Here is a 12177-nt window from a genome sequence, read left to right on the forward strand (position 1 = left end):
TTTTTCTAAGCCAAGGTCACAAAAAATGTGAAGTCAGGGCTAGAATAAGGGCTTAAAGACATTTTCCACATTCTCCCTAATTCCTGATGCAGATTTTACTCTTTCAAAGAAGTGAAAGCATTAAGAAATTTTTTTCTCACTATACTTCTCAAAAAATAAATTATATAAAATAAGATTAATTATAACACAAAATAAGTTGAACATATTGTAGAAATTTGATTATTATACAGAAATAGAGATAATTTTTTTTATTTTTCTGCAAATGCTTTCTAGTCATTTAAAAAATTCTATAGCTAAGTCACTTATTTAATTTTCTACTTATACTTACAAGATGGTTATAATTAGTATTATTGTCTAATTAAAGGCAAAAAGCATGATAGCAAAGGCTATGATAAGAAGCCCTGGGTAAATAAAAAGGAGACTGGGAATGGATGGTGTGGTAATGTGGAAAGCTGCCGCACTGTGGCTAACATGCAGCTTGGAAGAGGGCCACTGATGTAGAAATACCGGCTCTACAATGGCATTTTCCTTTCAAGGAGTCAAGTTGCAGCCATCAGATATATTTTTCCATTTATCCCCCAAATCCGTTTTAAATTGGCATTTTCTGCTGGCTAAAGCAGAGACTTTTGAGTCAATTAATTTTTTTCCTTATCTCCCCTTTAATGACCCTAATAGTCTGTGAAACTGTGAAATGCCTCCTACCACCTCTCAAGGACCCTCTGAGAGAAGATTTCCAGGGCAGCCCATGATTCCCCTGAGAGGCTCCCATGATGCTCCTCTCTGAGATGACTGTTGACAGAAATGGCCAGGGCAGGGGCTGTAGAGTCACAGATCCAGGTTCCTGAATGTCTTCCAAGCTCTGTCACTTTTTAGTAGTGTGACCTTAAAGAAGGTATTTATATTTCTGAGTCTCCGTTTATTAAAGTATAAAGATAACCTTACCTCATATGTTCACCATAAGGATTAAATACAGTGATATTATGGAAGACTTAGCACAGTGCTAATATTTAAACAAACAGTAGAAACAAATGTTTTTCTCTAACTCAAGTTCATACCAGCTGAGTAATTATTTTCATTTAGCACAGAAGTTTCTTTCTCAGCTTCACTATGTATCATGATTTATGTAGAAATGAACTTGATATTCGTCAAATAACCAATAAGGATACTGGCTGGTTTATATTAGATAACGCCATTGGACAACATTTTATTAATCACAAATCTTGGAGAAGATAAAAAAAAAAGATGAGCACCACAGAAATAGAGGAAATGTTTTTAAAGAATTGTGTAATAGCCATGTGTAGTGGCATGTGCCTGATATCCAGGGGTTCAAGAGGCTGAGGCAAGATGATTGAGAGTTCAAAGCTAGCTTCAGCAAATTAAGGAGGCCCTAAGCAACTGAGTGAGAACCTGTCTCTAAATAAAATATTTTTTAAAAGCCAGAGATGTGGCTCAGTGGTTAAAGGTCCCAGTACCCTCCCGCCCTGAAAAAAAGAAATAGGCAATAGGTATAAGTGAAAGAGTAAAATAAGCCCTTAAGCAAAATAAACCCCAAATAAAATCCTTGCACGTTGAACATAGTGCTGCAGGAACTGGATTTTAATACTGGTTTTGCCCTGCTCAGCCAGAGACCTCACACATCACCTGACTTGTATGAATCTGAGTTTTCTAGCCTATGAGAAATGAGATGAAATCATCCTGCAGGTCCCATTCAATTCTATATTCTAAAAACATTTTGAATTGGGAGGATGTTATAAGTAAAGCAAATCCAAATCCTTTATAATTCCTGTTCCCTTTCAAAGGTTCAGTTAAGCAAATATAGCTGCTGTCTTTTCAAACAGCAATATTTTCACTCTTTTCATGCAATGGCTTTGCAGAATTTAATCTGCAAGACCATCGACAAACCCAGGTCATTTCTCCAAAGTCAAACTGATGGCTGTTGCAACCAGAAAAAACATCTGGAAAGCCATCTGCTACAGTTCACGCAGGGGCTCCCAGCCTCAAACTATTCCCTGCTATGCCATACAATGTCCTAATAACTCTGATGAACTGGAGCACCTTTCACTTGGATTTTCCAGTGAAAAGTGTAAGAACACTGCTAGAGGACAACAGATTTCTGCAGGGAATTTAGGTATGACCTTGAGTTGAAAACAGAGGCATGTATTAAGAGTTCTGTGGGAGTTATTTTCAACCAGAAAGTGCTACTTCCAGTCAGAACCACAATTTGTATATTCCAAAGCCATGCATGGAGAGCCTACTATGTGCAGATTACTTTTGCAATGTAAGAAGAATATGGATCAAACAGCTTGGCTGCTCCTAGCATAGGGCAAAACTCACACAAAATCATACAATTACAACAGTGTGCTGAGGCCCAAAGAAGAACAAGCCTTAAAGCCAAAGATAATGCACAAACTCTTGGTCATTAGTGCAGTTTGTTTTCAGAATGGTAAAAAAAATAAATAAATAAATTATACTGAACTGTATTTTTTTTTTTTGGTCGATTTTGCATTGAACCATTTTTGTGATGTGATCTCATTTAAGTAAATCATATTGAATCGGTTCTATATTCCAATAATTCCGAAATAATATATTTTTTTTTTACTTTTAAGTAAAGGCCACAGCTATTTTTGCTCCTTGTATTTTCCATTTAATTGGAGACCAAATCCTTTAATTTTCCCTTTGGTGTTGTGTGGCTTCTCTCTCCCCATCCTGTTATCATCTCCTCAGTTCCCATCCTCCTTACCTCTCACTTACACTATTACACACTTTCTCTGTTCTTGACTAGCTCCAATTTATTGTCTTTTTTGTTACCTGATAGTTTTATGATGACATTTTAATCCATTGGAATAAGCTTTTACATAAGATAAAATAAGTAAAATATTAAACTTTCAACTAATTAAATTGATCAAATAAGGTGTGAAGCTAATTCTTCATCCAAGTCCTAAATATTATTTCATCTCTTTGCATCTCCTGTCTTTCATTCTATAATTGATGCTGTCATATTATCAAAATGGTCCAGTTCACATTGCAAAATTAAAATGCCTGCCAATGCTTCTCCAAGACACTTAACCCCTGATTCTACTCTCTTGCCCAAAAATCTTCAAGGACCTTTGACTGCCAAAGCAAAGGTTCTCACATTTGAATATGTGTGAGAATAACCTGAGAAACTTTTCTTAAAAATTGAAATTCTCAAAGCCAAACTTCCTGAGAACCTGATTCTGATCAGTGATCTGAGATGCAACTAAGAAATCAACCCACCACCCCTGTGTGGGCCTTCCTCATGACCTTTCCTGGTAGTGTATCTACTTCTACCTTCTCCCTTGTCTCTCCCTCTCTTCCCTTGCTGTAAATTCCCACAAGTAGGAATCTGTGTCCCCAGCACCAACCAGAACCACTGGGAAATGGATGGTTTCCATAATGACTTTTCAATGAAAGAAGGAAGCACTACTTGAAGTTATTATCTTATTTGATAAAACTAGAAACTTGTGAGGTTTTAACAACTGTCTGAAAAGAGTCTATTAGTCGCTGGGTGCAGTAGTGCATGCCTATAATCCCAGAAGCTCAGGAGGCTGAGGAAGGAGGGTTGCATGTTTAAAGCCAGCCTCAGCAACTTAGTGAGGCCCTAAGAAACTTGAATAAAATATAAAAAATAGCTGGGGATGTGACCCAGTGGTTAAGTGCCCCTGGGTTCAATCCCCAGTACAAAGGAGGTGGGCAGGGAAAATCAATTGTTCAAAGATTAGAAGAAAGCATACAGAGCATTCAGCTTTGGTTCTGATTAACACTATTTCAGGATCTCCTTAGGGGAGGAAATTCTAATTTATGACTATTATGATTATTGGCAAGGTGATTCATAAGCACGTAGATTTTTAAAAAAGAAATTCATTTGCTTTGAATTTTAAACTTGTTAGTTTACAAAGGCACAGATTCCCTAAATGCTTCAAGTGATATAGAATGATGTTGCTCATCTGGAGCAGCATATTGGTATTGTCAGGCAGAGTGCATCCTTCTTTACTTTAAATGGCATATGGCAGAAGGCACCAAAGGCTTTTCAAGGAATGTGAGGAATGATCCAAAATGAAAGTGAGCCTAGATTTCTTCAAATTTGTAAAGTTCTGCTCCTCTGCAGTTCTAGCCAGTGGGCTCTCTCTATAACCCACTTTAGGTGTTGGATTTGTTATTAAGTAACAGTCCACATAAAAGTACATCCAAGGTGATGTGGTCACTGAAGTACCATGTGTGATTCTCACAAAGAGCTGTGGTTAAGAGGAGCAGAGGAAAAGAGGCTTGTTACCTTATTTTTTGTTTTGACCCTATTGGATGAGAAGATACACTAACACACCTCCATCACCTTGCACGTTCTTCTATTTACCTGGAATGATTTCCCTCTTCACCAGGCTCTGGCTCTTTCCTGCTCATCCTTCAGATCTGAGCTTTGAAGACATATTGTCCAATAATCCTTTCTGTCTGCCTCCACCCAGGTAAACTGCCACATGTCTTTGCTTATTTTTATCATTGCTCATAAGCCAGTGTATCAAAATCACACATTGACTGGTTGGTCACTCCATTGGACTGCAGGTTCTCCCAAGGAGAAATTTTATCATATTCTCCACTGTATCCCAGTGTCTAGAATAGAACTTACAATAAAAAAGGCATTAAGTGCATATTTGTCCAGTGAGTCAATGGTTTATGTGTATTTAATACAAATTAATGAATAGTCACATCCTACAAATTAAATTTTTCTTGTTATTGTTTTTGTGCCTCTGATCCCTGAAACATTACCCACTGTCTGATTTAATATCAATACAGGAATGAATTGTATAAATTGAAAAGACTCAGAGGGAAAAAAAAATCTGTGAGTTCAAAAAGAAAATCTTCCCATTTCAGGCAAAATACCTGCTCTACTGATAAGTATAAGCCTTGATTGTTCTCCCAGGTTCAATACAATGACTTTAACCACATAGCAACTTTTTCCCTTTATTCTAAGCAGAATCAATGTGAGAGAAAGAACAGATGACCTGTGCCCAGCCGTTATGGCAATGGCTGGGTGGTCAGATCAGGCAGCACTGGTGCCAAATGTGGGAGGATTGGTTAGCAGAGTCCACATGGCCATCTGTAGTACATGTATTGCCATCCCATCAGTTAATCAGAGGCATCTGGGGCTCATGAAAAGTGGACATATGACAGCGAAAGGCATCAAAATAACCACAACCACAACCAGTTAAGTTTGGGTCTGAGTCACAACATGGCCACTTCTTAAACCGTAGCATTAAGGATAATCTCTTTACCTTAATTGCCTCTCAGATTGCCTAAGGGTCTAAGGATATAACAAGATACTACACAGTGAAATATTGGTAAGTTGTAAGATGACTCTGCCACTGATAATTCTTAGACAAATTCCAACTGCCATGGAGCCTCCCTTTGAAACAGCTTCCGAGGTGGTCAGTGTATAAATACTTCTTAAGCACATGATATATGTCAAAGGGTTCTCAGCATGGTTCTAAAAGAAGCTCATTCAATCTTCTAGTGAGAGTAAATAGGAAACAAGAACATATGAAAACAAATGAACAAATAATTAAAATTGTCTTCACGGTTTCTAAGAGGAGCTCAGAAAAGACCTTTGGTTTGAACTGAGCCCTGCAAATATCTGATGAAGAGAATCTCTGGCACATACAAATGCTCTGAGGCAGGAATGAGCTGGACTTCATAAGTGTATTGTGGACCAAAGTTAAGAGTTTTCTGTAAGCTGGGCATGGTGGCAAATGCCTGTAGTCCCAGCTACTTAGGTGGCTGAGGCAGAAGGATCTTGAACCAGGAATTTGAGGCAAGCCTGGGCAACATAAGGAGACCCTACCTTAAAAAAAAAAAAAAAAATGTTGAGCTTTATTCTAAGCAGTGGAGAATTGTAAAGCAGTGGCTCAAACTTCCACTCTTTAAGCTCCTTTTTCCCTTTGGGGGAAAGGACTAAGCAGAAAGGCAGTCTCTCAGGGAAATTTAAATCAACTAAGGACACTCACTGTTTTGTTTGCTTTCTTAAACCTGTTTAATATTTTATTCCACCAAACTTCACTTAAATGAAAAGGTCACTTTTAATTTATTTATTATTGGTTTGCTTTTCTGCAAACCAAAATAAGATCAGGTGTCATTTGCAATAAGTAGTGAGTGTCAGTCTATGATCCTGGAATTCAAAATGAAGGATTATTAAAAATTTTTTCCTTACTTATATGTGGTAATTATTTTGCACGTTCTGTTTTGAGAAAAGTTGGAGGCAGAAAGATTAGACAGTGCATTAGGATCTACAAACAACTGATTTTAATAAGACGCTTTCATATTTTATGCAAAATTAGGTGTACTATTAAAAACATGTCCTGCATATCATCCCAACAGTCCCACACATTTATCCACAATTGTTTATTGAACTTTATAGTAAACTTATGTAAACTTAATAAAAAAAACTAATTTTATAATTCTCACCTAAGCAAAAATCTCATTTAAATAAATATTTTAATAGATGTTAAAACATAATATCAGAAAATTCATTAATACTTATTTGTTTATATATTTTTTACCCTATTAGAGGAGTATGTTAGCTATCAGAGATATCTAGATATATTTGAAAGAATATTATTTTAAAGATCAAATCTAAGAGTCATCAAAACAAACCAATTCTTTTTCCTTTGTTGTGTTGTTACCTAGAGATTTGGTCTTTATTTTCAATTGACAGTATTTGAGTAAAGTATAACCTGACCTCAAAGCCATTTAATTTTTTTAAAAAGAGCATCAAAGCAACCTGGAGTGCGCACTGCCCCAATACTGATTCTATTGCATGTTCTTTCAGCTTGCCCTTGTGCGACTGTACATGCAAACACAGTCAATTCCTACCTTGTTCTCTTATGCAGAAGGTTTGCAGAACAGAGCTGCCCCTGGGGGGACTCCCGGATGATGACTGTTCTCTTCTGTGGAACTTACTCTGAGCAGCAAATCAACCTGCTCCCTTCCCACACACAGGAGGTGAAGGGACCGCATCTACAGAGACTTTTCTGAATCAACTTGGAGAACTTTATTGTCATTTCAGGGTTTTTGCATTTTCTAACATGGATGGGTGGCTGTGTTTTTTAAGATTTAATATCACCCCAGACATCTTGGAATTGAGGAAAAACTCTCCAATTTATTTCACAACACAAAAATTTTGCTGTGGATGTGGACAAATTCCTACACAAAACATGGAAAGCTCTGTTAGATTTTGAGACCAAAAAAAAGCTAGCTTTGGATGAATTATGAAAACTAGAATACGTATTCCATAGCCAGCAAATCTTTTGCAATTATTCTTATTGAAAGAGTGAACTTGAGATTTATCATATAACCACTGTTTTAAACAAAAACTCCAGAGCATCCCAAATTGCGTAAGTCTTGTTTCTAATTTAACAGTGAGCATATTAAAGTGAAGATGAGCTAAAGGGTTTGGTAGTCATGGCAACATGATGTGAAAATATACCATGTCATTCAAGTATATTAGAAAAAATATATTATCATTCCAAAGGTTTTTGTTGTACTTTTAAATATGAACTGCAGAAGGGGAAGGAAGAGGAGGAAAAGATAGAGGAGCTTAGGAATATAGTTAATTTTTATTAAGAAAATGCTGATTTGAAAATAATATGATTTAAATTCTAAATAAATTTAACTAAAACCAAATTTGATGTTAAAATAAAGAACATGAGAAATAAATACAAAACACAAAATGTGCTAAATTGACTTCCTGCATGTAAGAGTCTAATATGGAGAATAATTTTATATTTTTTACCATTTAAATGAGTTGCTTCTAAAGCACATACTTTGTGAATATTAATATAAGAAACAAAACTCTTGAAGCACAACTTTCAACAAACATACGAGTATTCACTGCTGTATTCCAAATCATAAGATGGACAGGTGATTAAATGAGATTATTGTAGATCATTTAAGACACAAGAGAGACAAAAAATGGAAATCATCCAGGTCATATTCATTAAAATATCAGCTAACATTTTGAGATCTATTCTTAACTTCTTTTCTATGCCAGAAATCCATATGTAGCTATATTTTTTTCTTATAAAAATAGAATCACACTCTACATATTTGCCTGTAATTTGAGAGCTTAAGAGCCTGGCATTTCTGTCAGACCCATTTGTATTCTAGTTTCAGTCTCAGTTCTGCTTCCAAAGATTTGTTTTGGGGCTCATCGGAGCCCCAGTTCTCTTATGTGGAAAAAAGGCATAAGAAAATCACCTCTGGCAAAGGATCGTTGTCAGACCAGAAAGATATTAAACAATGAAAAAAGACAATCAGTAGACACCAAAACTGGCCTGACAGAAATGTCAGAATTATCTGCCAAAGATTTTAAAGAAGCTGTCATAAAAATGCTTCAACAAGCAATTATGAACACACTTAAATGAAAAGATAGAGTCTCAGCAAAAATGAAAAATCTCAGTGAAGAAATAGAAAATATAAAAAAGAAGTGAAAAATTTGAAAAATCACTGGATAGTCTTAACAATAGAGTAGAGGGACAAAAATCGGTGAACTTAATGATGGGATAGTAGAAATCGCTTAATATGAAATGATATAGAGAAAATAAACTTTTAAAAAATGCTAACTCCAGTGAGAATGGCAATTATCAAGAATACAAGCAACAATAAATGTTGGCAAGGATGTGAGGGGAAAGGTACACTTACACATTGCTGGTGGGACTGCAAATTGATGCAATCATTATGGAAAGCAGTATGAAGTTTTCTCAGAAAAATTGGAATAGCACCACCATTTGACCTAGCTATCCCACTCCTCAGTTTATGCCCAGAGGACTTAAAATCAGCATATTATAATGATATAACCACATCAATGTTTATAGCAGCTCAATTCACAATAGTCAAGCTATGGAATCAATCTACATGTCCTTCAACAGATGAATGGATAAAGAAAATGTGGTAAATATACTCAATGGAATATTACTCAGCCTTAAAGAAGAATGAAATTATGGCATTTGCAGGTAAATGGATGGAGCTGGAGAATATTATGCTAAGAGAAATAAGCCAATTCCAAAAACCCAGAGGCTGAATGTTTTCTCTGATATGCAGATGCTAATTCACAATAAGGAAGGGGGAGTAGGGAAGATGAGAGTTGCTTTAGATTAGGTATAGAGGAGTCAAGGAGGGGTGTGGGTATGAGGAAAGGGAGGATAATAGAATGAATCAGGCATTATTACCCAATTTACATATATAACCACATTACTGGTGTAATGCTACACCACCTACCATCAGAAGAATGAGAAATTTTATCCCAATTATGTATGATGTGTCAAAGTGCATTCTATCATGTATAACTTCTTAGAACAAATAAAAAAGTAAGAAATCAAAGAAAAAGAAGAAGAAAAAGAAATGAACACAATCTCAGGTAACTGTGAGACTCACACAAAGAAAATCTAACATCCTGTGAGAAGAACTGAAAGAAGTGGGTGAAACTGGAAAAAAAAAATTAGAAAATAATAATGGGTGAATTTTCTCAAACATAACCAAAAAAAAAAAAATCCACAAATCTATACACTGAAGAAGTAAATTAAATTACTTCTTCAGTGTATAGAAAAATTAAAACCTATAACAAACAGACTTACCATAAAAGAATGGCTATAGGAGTGTTTTAGTCAGCTTTTCCACCGCTATCACTAAAAGATCTGACCAGAACAATGGTAGGGAAGGAAACGTTTATTTAGGGGTTCATGGTCTCAGAAGTCTTAGTCCATAGAAGACTGGATCCATTCCTTGGGGCTCAAGGTGAGGTAGAACATCATGGCAGAAGATTGGGTGAAGGGAAACAGCTCACATGGTGATGAGGAAGGAGAGAGAGAGAGAGAGAGAGAGAGCGCTCTCTACATACAAAATACCCCAAAGCCCTGCCCCCAATGCCCCACCTCCTCCAGCTACTCCCTACACTTCACTCACCACTCATTTAGTCCCATTAGGAATTAATTCACTGATTAGGTTAAGGCTATAACCCAATTATTTCTTCTATAAAACTTCTTGCATTGTCTCACACATGAACTGTTGGGGGATACCTCACATCCAAACCATAACAAGGAGTGTCTCTAAATACAAAGGAGATAATAAAAGGAGGTATCATGGGATATTCAGGAGGAAGAAAAAAATGGTAACAAAAATGTGCATGAATAAAAGTCTTTTCTTTTGCTCTTGAGTGTTCAGCAAGGCCTGAGGGCTGGTCACTTTGTTATAACTTTTAGACTTCAAAAGATATGGGAGGCATCTGGAATAGAGGAATGATGTGATCAGACCCAACATTTAGGAGGATCTCTAGGGCACCAGGTGAGAACAGCAGTATGATCAGGGTAACCCAGACTGAGACGACAGGGACAGAGACCAGCGAGTCTCAGGAGATGGAGATTAGTGATCTGTTTCTGTATATACATTAAGATAGAGTCAACAAAATTTGCTGTTGGATTAATTGTAGGAAAAGAGAAAGAGGGGTTCATTCCATGGTCAGTAGCACTCCATAGCTCTGGGCCCAAGGGGAGAGAAAGAACCAGTTCCACCTATCAGTGAGAAAATATAATTCCCAAAGAGACATCCCCAGTGACCTAGTTACTCCAGCCACACCCTACCTGCCTCCAGTTACCACCCAGTTAATCCATCAGTGGATTAACCCACTGGTTATCTTACAGCTCTCATCTAAGCATTTACCTGAATATTCTGGCATTGTCTCACACAGGAGCTTTTGGAACCTCATATTTAAACCATAACATCATGATTTAAAACAAACATAAAATATATTAAAATACAAACACTACAAAACATCAAGTAATAATTAACTATAAAATAAAGAATGATTGGCATACCTTAACATTCCAACAAAAATAATTACAATAAAGTGTCCAAATGTAACAAACTGCTCACAAGGTTAAACATAAATGAAATTGAACCTTTAAGGAAAACAAGGTGGGCTAATATTTATTTTCCCCAAAACTGAAATCCTTAAAAAAAAAAAAAACAACAAGATGGCTTTTGTTGATTTTCAAGTGTATTTTTGGTGCACTTATTCTAGCTCTTATAAAAAAAATCTTTCTGAATCTAAAAGGGAAGAGTCAGGACATTGTTATGAACCAACTCCCACTATCTTCCTTTTACTCCTTCATTTTCAAACTATTCGTGTCTTATTTGATAAGTTTGGAGATCATTTTTAACAACTTTTTGTTATATTTCAGCAAGAGCTGAAATGTTTTTAACTGAAAGCTGCAATTTGTGTTTCAAAGAATATAGTACCAATTTATCTTCCCTTAGCTTCGTCACTTACAGATGGAAAGTCCACTTTTCAGAAAGTCTTTGAACTAAAGTAAGAATTAATTGTGCAATTGAAGCTTTGCTCTATCAATTTTCATTGTTCTTTTTCTTTTGAAATTTATTCAGATGCAGAATGCTTTCTAAGCAGGTGCATCTCTGTGTATGTAAAATTTTAATGAGTTTGAAACTTTCTGACCAAATTATAAAATGAACATAATTCAAATTCACATATTTTTTCTAAAAATCTTAAATAACAAATGAAGGTCTGGGTATATAGCTTAATGGTTGAGCACTTGCCAATCATGAAAGAGGCCCTGGTTCAATCTCCAGCACCACACACATACACATACACATGCACAAATACAAATAAAAAATAGTATTTTGGTTCTTTAAAATAGCAGAACATTTGCCTATAGAAATTTGGTATATTAAATTTTCTAATAAATTATAGCTAAGTTCTCAAAAATGAAATCCTCATAAGTAGTTACAGATTGCTTTCCTATTTCTCACTTTCTCTCCCTCTACCCCCCTCTTCCCTCTCTCTCCCTCTTCCTCTCTCCCTCTCTCTCTCTCTCTCTCTCTCGCCTTCCTTTCGTATTTGGAGTTAGCCAGAGCTTTACCTTTATGTTTGTTCAATATGACCTTTGTTTCAAAGAGTATTCAATTTGAACTTTGAACAGCTTTAACTCCTTCCCACATGGGATGAGGCCTTTTTAATCACAGTTATACATTCCCACCTGCAAGTATTAAATTTGTCTCTGTTACCTATGACCAATATCAAAAAGTGACATTTTATTTTCACTGTGTAATCACTTTTTTTCATCTTGAGAACATATTCAAAATATAAGTATAGGATCAGCT

At 36.0% G+C, this 12177-nt stretch overlaps 1 protein-coding gene across 7 annotated transcripts in view; it reads left to right on the top strand.

Moving 5' to 3' along the window:
• B3galt1 (beta-1,3-galactosyltransferase 1) overlaps window positions 1-12177 on the top strand; it is a 558180-nt gene that overhangs the window by 383436 nt on the left and 162567 nt on the right. For 2 of the 7 annotated variants that reach the window (XM_048812422.1, XM_048812421.1), the window contains exon 3: window positions 4395-4478. The exons of the other annotated variants lie outside the window; for them this stretch is intronic. The gene's annotated coding sequence lies outside the window, so the exon portion shown is untranslated. The remainder of the gene's footprint in view (window positions 1-4394; window positions 4479-12177) is intronic. 7 annotated transcript variants of the gene reach the window in all.

This window comes from Marmota marmota, unplaced genomic scaffold (genome assembly GCF_001458135.2).
Source record: "Marmota marmota marmota unplaced genomic scaffold, marMar, whole genome shotgun sequence".
Classification (NCBI taxonomy): Eukaryota; Metazoa; Chordata; class Mammalia; order Rodentia; family Sciuridae; genus Marmota; species Marmota marmota.